Below are 12,289 nucleotides of genomic sequence, written 5' to 3'. Positions count from 1 at the left end.
GGGAATCTTTCTATATAGTGCCTTTTGAATTATTATTATTTATTTTTACAGAAAGAAACACTCATTAAAATAATTTTATTGTTACTTTTTTGTCAAATAAATTTTTAAAATGAAATTACTCGAAATAAATAAAGAAATCTCAAGCTATCTAATCATGAGTATATTAGGACATGTTCTATTTTGTATAAACCAAGATTTAAAAAAAAACATGCCAATATCTCATACCAACCAACAACATGATGTTCTACTTTTAACTTTTGCAAACGTTATTGAAACCCAGGAATCCCTCGTAGCTTAGCACGTGTTTGGTGGACACGTGGCAATACGGACACTAGGAATGACTCAAAGCTCGATGATTTCAACCTTAATTTGCGTGTCAGATATAATTTTAAAATAAAAATTATTTTAAAAAGATTTTGATAACACCCAACCTTTTTTAAAATTAATTATGTAAAAATTATTAATTTTATTCAAATTTTAATAATTTAGGGATTTGTTGTAATCAAATGACGATTTGATTTGAAATTCAGTTTAAATTAATTAAACATGACTAATTTAAGAAAATATTATTCATTTGAAGACAATGTCGCCAATTGATTTTAAAAAAAATTAATAAAAATGTGTACATGTACAAACATATTTTGCACTAGAGTTTCGTTTCTGGTTCGAAATTTGGTGATACTCGGGAAAGATTTTTCGCGCTTCATTCTCTGTACTCGTCCGAAAACGGTCTCTACTTATAAAGTTGGTTTTTGAAAATCGGTTATATCACATTTTAATTTTAACCAATTATTTTTCTAGTTCTAGTCATGCTTCTTGTTTTTAGCGTTATTTAAAATATTGAAACACCAATATTTAAATGATGGTACCTGTTGCGGATGATAACTATAGTGGAAATATCTAAAAAATATTAGTCATTTTTAAAGACATTAGGGTTTAGAAATAAACACCTTGAAATATTTTTGTGGAAATATACCAAAATATTTAAAATGCATCTTCTAGTTTTCGTGTTTTTTAGAAAATTGTTTAGGGGGTTCAAAATTATAAAAATAATTTTGAGTTTTGAAAAGTGGAACCAAACAAGCCTTAGGATTGGAGTCCTAAGGTTCGGGTCTGATTTTATCGGTCGGGGTCAAAAGACCCTTGGTTTAGACTTGGGATCTCTCGGTCTACGTACCGGAGGCTCTTGGTCGAGGTGCAAGAACTCTCGGTCCTTAGTTAATCTTACCAATCTAGATGTAAAAATCTATCGGTCCTGGACTGGCTTGGGTCTAGGCTTTCTCGATTGAAATGTATAAACCTCTCGGTCCGAGGCTAGGCCTAGGCTAAGTCCCTCGGTCCTTAGTTTTTGGAGTCTCGGTCCCGAGTCTAGGATTCGCGGTCCTAGGAGTCTTGGTCCCAAGTCAGACCTCTCGGTCCTAAGTGAAAATCCTTGGTCGGATTTCTCGGTCCTAGCTCAAGAACATGGGTTCTAGACCTCGGTCCTATCTTAAGAACACTAGTCCTAAGTCTTGGTCCTGACTTATTTTTACCGGTCATTGGTCTCGGTCTAGACCGAGAATTCTCTCTTGAATCTCTCGGTCATAGGCTCACAAACCTCGGTCCTCAAGAACACAAGGATCTAGTTTTTAAATTACATTTTTTAGCTCTGATTCTTTGATCTAAGAGCTTGGGTAGCTTCACAAATCTCTCAGAAACATGTTGATCCTCATCTCAAGGTATGATTCAACCTAGATGACGATCATTTTGTTCAAAATATATTGTGATCACAATTTAGGTTTTTGATTTAAGCTTCCTTATAACACATACACTTGATTAATACCAAAACAAGAACACCGCCTGCTTGTTTGAACCAATTCAAGAAATCAAATTTTCAATTTTTTAAGAAAATTTTGATTTTGATCAAACATGATCTGGATGGATCAAACATGATCCAAATAGTTGCCCAACATCATTACAATCATATTGGGAAGATTTTTGAGTTGTGATTCAATCGAATTAACGAAAGAAAATCAAACCCGTTTTTTTAATTTTGAAAATTCAAATTTCGGGGTTTTGTTATTTAAATTTATTGATCGATTTTATCCTATACAGATAGTTCATAAATCATTTAGAGATGAATTTTCAATAATAAAATCACATAAACAGCAAACCTAGAAGCTTTTCTAATATGAATTAGAAGTTCATTGGAACTTTACCAAAGATTTGAGAATACTCCTTGATCCTAAGGGAAGGCTTCTAGATACACATATCCAAGCTTGATGACCTTAAAACGAAGTTTTGAAAAATCCGATGCTTTTAAGCTTTAAAGTTGGATTTCGATTTTTTTTGTTTGGGACTTTTGTGTTGGTAGGTTGGCTTTGAAATGAAGGGGATATTTATATTGTCTGAAGGTCGGTTGAAGCTTTAAGTGCCTTGAATTAATCAAGCCATTAATGACTTTTGACTGTTCTTGGCATGTAGTCGTCGGAATAAGCCGTGATAAGGCCTATTCTTGTATGGAGAATGATCACCATCGTAGGGTGATCCTTCTTGTTTTTGAATTAGTCTAAACCATCAACAATTTACTGAGTTCCAAAAATCCAAAATCAATTGGTGTTCTTCATGTTTATGTACTCGGCGATCGCGATGAAGATGAAGATTAAAGCCAAAAAGACGTCACTTGGATGCACGTTTGGGCGTTTTCGGCTAACAGGGTTGACATCCCGTTAGTTGATCTGGTTCTCCTAGGCGCATGCTTCCTTCCGCTACAACGGGCTACGCGGAGCGCCCTGGCGTGTTGGATTGGAATCGAGCGTCCATTTAATGGACGCGGCTCCTACTGCACCGAATTCTTCTATTTTTGGTTACTCACGATTATAGATTTTGTTTTTATGTAAAACCTTAAAGGTTTGTTTGAAATTAAATTTTTTTTCACCCTTTTAGTTTTAATTTTGATCTTTTTAAATATATAAAATATTAAAATAAATTTGGAAAATATTTTACCAATTTATTTTATTTTTGTATATATTTTTAGGATTTAAATAAATAATTCTCTTTAGATGAAATGGATACAAAAATCCATAAAATATTTATTCACTATTATGTTTGAAAGGATAATACGCATTTCATTGTTCAATTTAATCGCAAAAATCATAATTAAATGGTGAAATTCATAGAGAAATAGGTAAGTACAAGTTTTGATGTAATATAATAACTTAAAATTAAGTAAGAAGATCACCAACATTTGTGATCACACAACATAAAACATCTCATAACCACAAGAAACATCACTCGTCAATACGTACAAAGAACTTAAAAGACAGGTGAGAAAGGAGACTCAATGACGACTTCCCTATTGATTAGTCTTCCCGACCTTTCAAAACGTAAATAACATTTAATGAAGTTTCCAAGACATGTTATTTGTACTTTTTAATGCATTTTAATCGTTCAATAATGCATTTTTTTATGAGGCATTCAGATTAAGCCTCGTGACCACGAATTACACATAATCATGCTGAAAATTCTTGATTTTCAGCTTCAAAGTACGTGGGTATGTTTTTTCTTTACGAGTCCTAGGCTCAGTGACTAAGTTTTTATCAAGTTTATACCATATTTCTTGCATAGTTGGCTTATTAATCACAGTCAACACTAAAATAAAATGTATTTGTGACGAAAATTTAGTGACGCTTGTGAGCTGTAATAATTTTTCGACGGTATTACCCACATATTGTGAGACAAAATTAATAAATGTCAAAAATATAATAAAAGAACTAAAAAATGTAGAAACAAAATTTAAAAAATTTAGTGAGATTTATATTCATTTCTATTATAGAAATTAAAAACATGTTACCAATTCAAAAAAAATTCCGATAATTTTACTCACAAAATTTGAGACTAAATTTATAAACTTTAAAAAAAATTAATGAAACAAAATAATTAAGGAAATTTAGTTACATTTTTTTCATCGCTACTGTAGAAAGTAAATATATGTTACAAAATCCTCATAAATTTTCCAACATAATTTTTTATGTATTTTTCGACGAATTTTGATTTGTTATAAATGGTTATTTTGGAGTTTTTGACAAATTTTTCGAAAATAATTTCCGTAGGAAGTTGCATCACAAACCTATTACCATATGTCAATTACCTCCAATATTCTCATAACGGGAAAACTAAATCAAATCTTTAGAGTTCGATGTGACCCGTCCACATTAACCATACAGTTTGACGACAGATTAGGAGTAGATCATCGAGCGTACGATGAAGAACATTAGGAGATAGGACAATATGATGCGTGGGTAGTGATAAGTGCCTACTTCAAGGAGAAATGTTTAACTAGACAACAATTATACTCCTTCGACAAGTTCATTCAAAACATGTTGCAATAAATCGTCGACGAGTCCTCCATCATCGAGATCATACTCGAATCCTAAAACAATTCTATTTATGATCGCCAATCGGACTTCCTTGAGTTACTTACGTGTTGTTACGATCCATATATACAACTTCATATTCATGCCTTGATAATTTGTGCGTAGTTTCACTACAAGTAATTTCTAAGTTGTATGTTGGTTGAGACAATTTACCGAATCACGTTCGGTCAAAGGTACCTAAGTAAACCGTTGATGACGGAGTCTAATGGTGAAACAACATTTTTATTTCCAAGGGCTGTAAGATTTAAGAAATTTGACTTACTCGTCCCCATTATGTACATTTCTTTTTAATAAGAAGCAAATCAATTACATTATTTTATCTTTTTAGTTATTATAAATTGATTAAAAAAATTCTTAAACACATATTGTCTATTAATGTGGATATTTTTATTTTAATCTTCTTTCTACATATCTTTCTATATTCTTATCTTTTATTTAGTCCTTATAATATCGAGGAGCAGCTATTGTATCATAGCTCAGAAAAGGATTTAAATGAGCTTAGAGAATGTCCATATGAAAGGTGGATATTTCATTATAAACGGAAGTGATAATGTTTTGATAGCTCAGGAAAAGATGAGTACGAATCTGTTACGATCTTAGTGTGCACCTTGGCAAGATTTCAGTTTTTTTTTTTATATATTCTGTTTTTCAAACTGAATTATGTTATTTTTTAGTAAATGTTGTAACTGAATATTGTGGAGGTAAATCAGCACTTATATAAAAGTTGATCTCTCTTCCCCAAGGCCATCTATGAATGAATATATGAAATTCCTTGTGAAAATTCTTCACCCCTATTAACAGTATTATTTTCTCATCCTTGATTTTCTTTTCCCCTCATCTCAAAAATTCTTTATTACAAAAGTCTTTCGCTGCATATGAAACAATTCTCAACGACCCACTAACTGGTTGTTTGAGGAGAATGAAAAGCTTTGGGTGGAAGTGAGAGAAATAGCGTCTATAGTGGAGGAAATCAAATGGAAGGGTGTGGAAAGGGATGTGCAAATAGAGGAACATAAAAAACAAATTGCATTCCTAATGATTTAGTTTCAACCCTTAGCTAGTTAGTACATTGTAGTTATTTTTTGAACATTTGTAAACGTTTTGGTTTGGCTGATAATAGGATTTGGTTTAAACTTTTGGAATTATAATGATATTTTTGTTTATTAATGGTATTGTATATGTTTTGGTTTGGCTGAACAGATTTTGTTTAAACTTTTGGAATCATGATGATATTTTGTTTATGAATGGTATTGTATATGTTTATGAATGGCATTGTATATGTTTTGGTTTGGCTGAACAAATTTTGGTTATTTGAGCCATTTTCAGGGACACTACCGAGATAATAGATAATCTCTCAAAATTTACTCTTGGGACAATACCGAAAGTTTTTCAAATAACTTTCGGTATTTACCTAATGAGAAAAACCGAAAGTTATTTGAAAACCTTCGGCATTGTCGCAAAAGAAAATTCCAAGAGATTATCTATTATCTCTTTTTTTTTACGAGGAAAAAACTGAAAGTTATTTGAAAAACTTTCAGTATTTTCCTCATATGAAAAACTGAGAGACTATCTATTATATCTCGAAATTTTCTCTTGGAACAATACCGAAAGTTTTTCAAATAACTTTCAACTTTTCTCCTTAGTGTCTATACCGAAAGATTTACGAAATATCTCGGTAAACACCCAAATAGATTTCTCGAAAGTTGCTAAACTGATGAATGCTAAGAGTTCCCTAAACTTTCGATATTAGTGTTATATCTACATATATATAGGTCAATTATCGAGAGATTGTACTCTCAGTAATGACCTTTTTTTTACTTGTGTTGATTTAGTATAAAATGTTTTGAACGAATCGGAAACTTATTAAACATGTCAAAAATATACTAAACGAGGCTAAATGAGTCAAATATTTATTAAACTAGCTAAAAATATGTTAAAGGAGTCAAAAATGTTAAAACGGCTTAAAACATGTTAAACAAAACCAAACAAGTCAAATATTTGTTAAACAAATTAAAAACGTGTTAAATGAGCCAACAACGTGTTAAATTTTTCAAAGTTGTGTTAAATGACTTATAACGAATCAAATAATTGTTTTTTTTGGAAAATAAATCAAATAATTGTTAACGATTAAAAATGTGTCAATCGAGACAAAAATATGTTAAACGGATTACAAATGTATTAAATGAGTCAAATACATGCTAAACAGGATAACAAATAAAAAATAAAAAAAATTAGTTTGGATTATCCAATCCACATCCGACCTAACCCATATTAGTGAATAATATAGGTTGAATTATGTGTTGAGTAAATTTAATTTGGGTTGAATATGGGTTTTGGTAATATGAGTTAGATTTACCCATTTGCTCACCCTTAGATGCAAGACGAAGTTTCCAAAATATGATTAATCCTAACATACCTTTGGTTTAAAATTCACAACTTGATCCATAGGGCCGTCAAAAATGAATTTCTACCCACGGTTGGAAAGCTGAGACACGACCCGATCAAATGCACCGGTCTCAGGCTATCTTTCGATGTTTAAGGTGGTCTACACGTCCACACATGTCGATGCAAGTGCAGTAGTTTAATTCCTAAAGAAAACTGAAGTTAAGTGCCACTTAAAAAATGCATATCTTTTTATTTACTCAACCATTCTGGTCAAATGAGCTACCGTTTCTTTGATTTCAGCTTTCTACTGATTCCAAATCTTTTTATTTACTCAACCATTCTGGTCAAATGAGCTACCGTTTCTTTGATTTCAGCTTTCTACTGATTCCAAATGGCGCTTGTGGTTCAAACAATAGACCACACGTCGCCCGCAAGTCAAATTGTCCAGTTGAGAGTCATTAACGTTCCATCAAAATATGCATGGACCTAAGGTATGTCTTGAACATTTTAAATAACATGAAGATTGTAGCTGACTAACACACCTTTCCAATGCATCCAACTCAAACTTATTGATGATTTGAGTCATTTTCTAGAGCTCATGTAAGTTTTGTTGGAACAAAGCTGCTGCTGAAGAGTGAACTAAAAAAGGCTCAAATTTGGAAAATCGAAACTTGGGAAAAGCAAGAAACTGACTAATTCAAGTTGGAGAATTAAGCCAGATCAGTTACCTATTCAAACAATTCGGCCATAACTCAACAAAAGCCTTGACCCACTAAGACAGTTGATGGTCAGAAAATTAAGAATCCTTTAACTTCACAGGGGTATTTAAGGAGATATTATATTTTATTTGAGTCACTTGGGGATCATTTGTCAAATTCCAGAGAGAGAATTTTAACTGGAGAGCTTCCTTCAACCGCAAGAATGAGAGATGATATTCGAGAGGAGGAATTTGACCAGCGACGTTCTTTCCTTGCGAGAACCTGCAATTGAACACAACTTCTCATACAATTCTTTTAGGGTCTGTCTAAATGATTGGACATGGAATTGGAATAGGCATTAAAATTCCAGTTCTAATACTACAAAAGTTTGCATTAAATTACAATTTAATTCATATGTTTTGGAAAACTACATCATTATACTTCAATTTCAATTTCAACTCTAAATAAAATAAAAATAATTTGAATATATATTATCTATATTATTAAGATATTTGTTTCAGACAACACATTAGGATAACTCAAGTATAAGGAGTTTTGATTTAGAGATCGATTCTGATGAAAAAAAAAATATTAATTTAACATATTAATTTACTAAATTAAAAAATATAATTCCTCCATTATAACATCCTAATATATATATATATATATATATATATAGTTGTATATATATATATATAGTTGTATATATATATATAGTTGTACATATTAATTTACTAAATTAAAAAATATTAATCCTCTATTATAACATCCTAATATATATATATATATATATATATTATATATATATATATATATATATATATATATATATATATATATATATATATTCGACATTTATAACTTCTTAAATTAAAATTAATATTAGTTTGAAATGTTAAATAACTAAACTTAAAAAAAAACTATATTATTTTACATTTTGAATTTTGAAATTAAAAAAAATATCGGTATAAAACGTTAACCGTGATGTAAATTATAAAATAATAATATATTTTTGTTTAAAAAATAGAAAAAAAAAATTGGAATTACAATTACGTACTAGAAAGAGTGGAATTGTGAATTATAACAGCAAACTAGTTTGAATTCTATTGGAATTCTAATCCTAATTTTTAATCTTAAATATTTTACCAAACTTAGAAATTAGAATTGATCCCACATTTTAATTTTAATTCCAAATATTCCAATTACATGGTTAACAAGAACACCCTTAGAGTATTCTTCTTGTCTTAAGGTAGACTCTTTAATCTCTTTGGTATGCTAGTCATACATACATTCATAGAGGTTCCAAATTTAGAAATTTCAATTCAAATTCAAATTTCAATTCTAATTACATGGTTAACAAGAACACCCTTAGAGTCTTCTTCTTTGTCCTAAGGTAGGCTCTTTAATCTCTTTGGTATGGTAATCATACTTACATTCATAGCGGTTCAATAATATGTTTCAAATATCAATTCATGTTTATATAAGTCCAGTTGAATGAATTGTTAAATTAAATATGTTACTTATGTGAATAATTGTTAGTTAACCATTAGCTGTTAAAAATCCTAGGTTAGATTTCTACATGTTTAGCCTAGGGTTAGGGAAGAAGCTACTTTAGTTCTAGGTTTGAAATCCGACTGATATTCTCCGATTGAATTCTTATGTTCAACAATGGAAGATAAGTTCGCGAACTCTTGGTTTGAGTTCCGTAACTATCTCCAAACTTCGGAAAAGACATAAGTTCGACGCGACGAATGATAACTCGCAAAGTTAATTGCTTTGAGAATAGGATGAATCTGTATTTGTATGTATTATGGAGAATTCACGAGCTTGGAATCATTGTTAGGATGGATACTATGCCACGAAGAAACCTTCCCGAGGACATCGTGAACGCAAGATCTATCAGAAGAGGCTCCCTATGCGAGTTTCATCACGGGAATCGTAGAATGAAGAGCTTGCAAGTTCATAGGGAAGAAGAAATTGTTTGTTGTCCGTGGAAACATTCAAGACCTCTAAAGTTATATTTGGTGTTCATATCAATCTTCCAAATTCATAAATCTTTAAAATTCACCCTGAACATTCAATTTCAAACTATTTTAAATAATTCGAAATTATTTCAGCACTAGACTATTCATTCACGTCCAAATCAACTCCTAAACTTCATAAAGTGATCCATTAAAGTATTTTGGTTATTGGAATAAGTCATGTTTGCTTATTAGTATGGTACAGTTTATTATGTGTAGAAACCGAATATTTATTTAATATTAATGATGGATTAAATAATAAATAAATGACAATATAAATAGGGTTGTGATCCCCGATTCATAGATGTCAGTTTCATTTCTCATAACTTCCATTGTTAGAGAGAAACAAGAGAGACGGTCTATAGAATTGGAAGATCAACTTGTGGTAACTCAAAAGTTTTGGGCAATGAAATCAGGTACGTTTCCGCTTAATCTATCACATCGACTTATTAACATAGAGAATCATTAATCTTGTTTTGTCTAGTTAAAAACTAATATAATGTTAAAGATTATAGATAATGACTAAAGAAAACTATTAGATAATCCGGACTAAAACAAGATAAGAATAAATATATCAAACCGATAATGTTTGGAATTTATTATACAATTCCAAAATATTCTTAGTAGGTCATTTTTAGCATTATTATTGGAGATAATTGGAATGTTTGGATTGAAATTAATAGAAAGACCATTGAGTCATTGTCCTTGTGATTTTTTTCGTGACTGGATCGAAATCATCAAACTTGGATATAACTTAATTTTAATTACTTTCATAGAAATATGTATAAGAAGGGAGTTGCACTGCTTTATGGTATTTTTCTTAAATATCTTAAAACAATTGTACTTTTAAATTATTATTATTTTTTTGTTGATAGAGTTTCTTTGTGCCAATTATGTCAAGTTCATAAATATTGTTTTTTCTATTTAAAAAAACATATTATTCGATAACTTTAACTATATTTGAAGAATAATTAGAAATATATGTTCATAAAACGAAGAGTTCAATGCTGAGTTACCAATATTCGAGTATAGATAGTATGGACACTACTTACTCGATCAAAAAATTGTCACAAAGAAAAATGAATAAATACAAATCCTTAAACATATACTTTATACTTAATTGTATATTATAGTTTGAAACATATATTCAATTTAAAAATGAAATGAAATTTCATGCATATTCATATTTCAATTTCAGGTGTGGCGTAAAATTAGATTAAATAAGTTGTAATATACACTAGTAAAAATGGTGTTTTTAACAGCGAAATTTTACGGCGGTATTTAAAACCGTAGTTAATACCTTATTTTTAACTGCGATATATAAAACTGCCTTTAAATAGCTTATCTTAAACTACGGTATATAAAACCGTATTTAAAAGTCTTACATTTAACTGTGGGATATAAAAATCGTAGTTAAAAGTCTTATTTTTAACTGCAGTTTTTTATACCGTAGTTAAAATCTTATATCTAACTACGATTTTTTATACCGTAGTTAAAGTCTTATATCTACTGCGATTTTTTATACTGCGGTTAAAAGTCTCACATTTAACTGCGGTATATAGATCTACGTTTAAAACTCATACGTTTAACTGGATAAAAATGTTATAAGTCTTATATGATTATAAACCATAAAAAGTCTTGTTAATAATTTTTAATTTTTATTATTTTAAAAATTGATTGACATATGTTTGAGTTAGGGTATACAAAATTATAAAAGTTCAATTATAAAGAATTAATAAATATATTTGTGTAATATATATATATATATTTATATAATATAATATAATATAATATAATGTTATAAATATAATTAAATTATTTATAATTATATGAATGTAATTTTGACAATGACATATTTAATATATAAATATGAAATTATAAATTAGATTTTTTTTATTAATTAAATTTTTATTTTATAAATTAATTAGTAATGAATTAATTTATTCTTTATAGTCTATTTAATTATTGTTATATTTATTTAATATCAAATTTTATTTTTAATTAATATTTTTTTAGTATTAATTTTAAATTAAATTTATGTAAAATTATGAAACCTTCATATAATATATATATTCAACCAATATAGAGAGTCAAGTTTAAATTTAACCTATATATATTCATACTTAAATTATATATATATATATATATTATTTATAAAAGTAGGTTAGATATTGTAAAACTATATTTATCAAAAAAAAAATATTTGTCTTCAAACAAAATCATTTTAATGAATCTTTTATGTCAACCTCTTCATATATATAGAGAATATTATTCATATATATATAGAATATTAGATAAGTTAATTAAAAAATATATATACTTCTAAAATATTATTTTATCAAACATTAGTTCAATAAATATACCTTACATGAATTAACAATGAAAAAGAAAAACGAAATAATAAAATATTATATTAAGACTTTATATTTATATATAACTGTATATCCTACCCACTTATTTAGTTTATAAATAATCTTAAAAATAATATTAAATCTTATTAATATTTCATTCTCTTATATAATGACTTATTAAATAATAGATTAATTTATCACTAATTAGTTTTATAAAATAATATTTGGCTTCGGATCTGCTGTCCCAAAGTAATGTTCCACTTGCTGTGTCAGGAGAGAGAAAAGTGTGGAAAGAGGAAAAAAAAAATTAAATATTAAAATAAAATGTCATATGTATATAATTTTTTAGGGTTTAGAATTTAGGATTTAAGATTTAGGGTTTAAGGTTTAGAATTTAGGGTTTAGGGTTTAGAATTTAG

This window comes from Impatiens glandulifera, chromosome 1 (genome assembly GCF_907164915.1).
Source record: "Impatiens glandulifera chromosome 1, dImpGla2.1, whole genome shotgun sequence".
NCBI lineage: Eukaryota > Viridiplantae > Streptophyta > Magnoliopsida > Ericales > Balsaminaceae > Impatiens > Impatiens glandulifera.
This window is presented reverse-complemented; position numbering follows the sequence as displayed.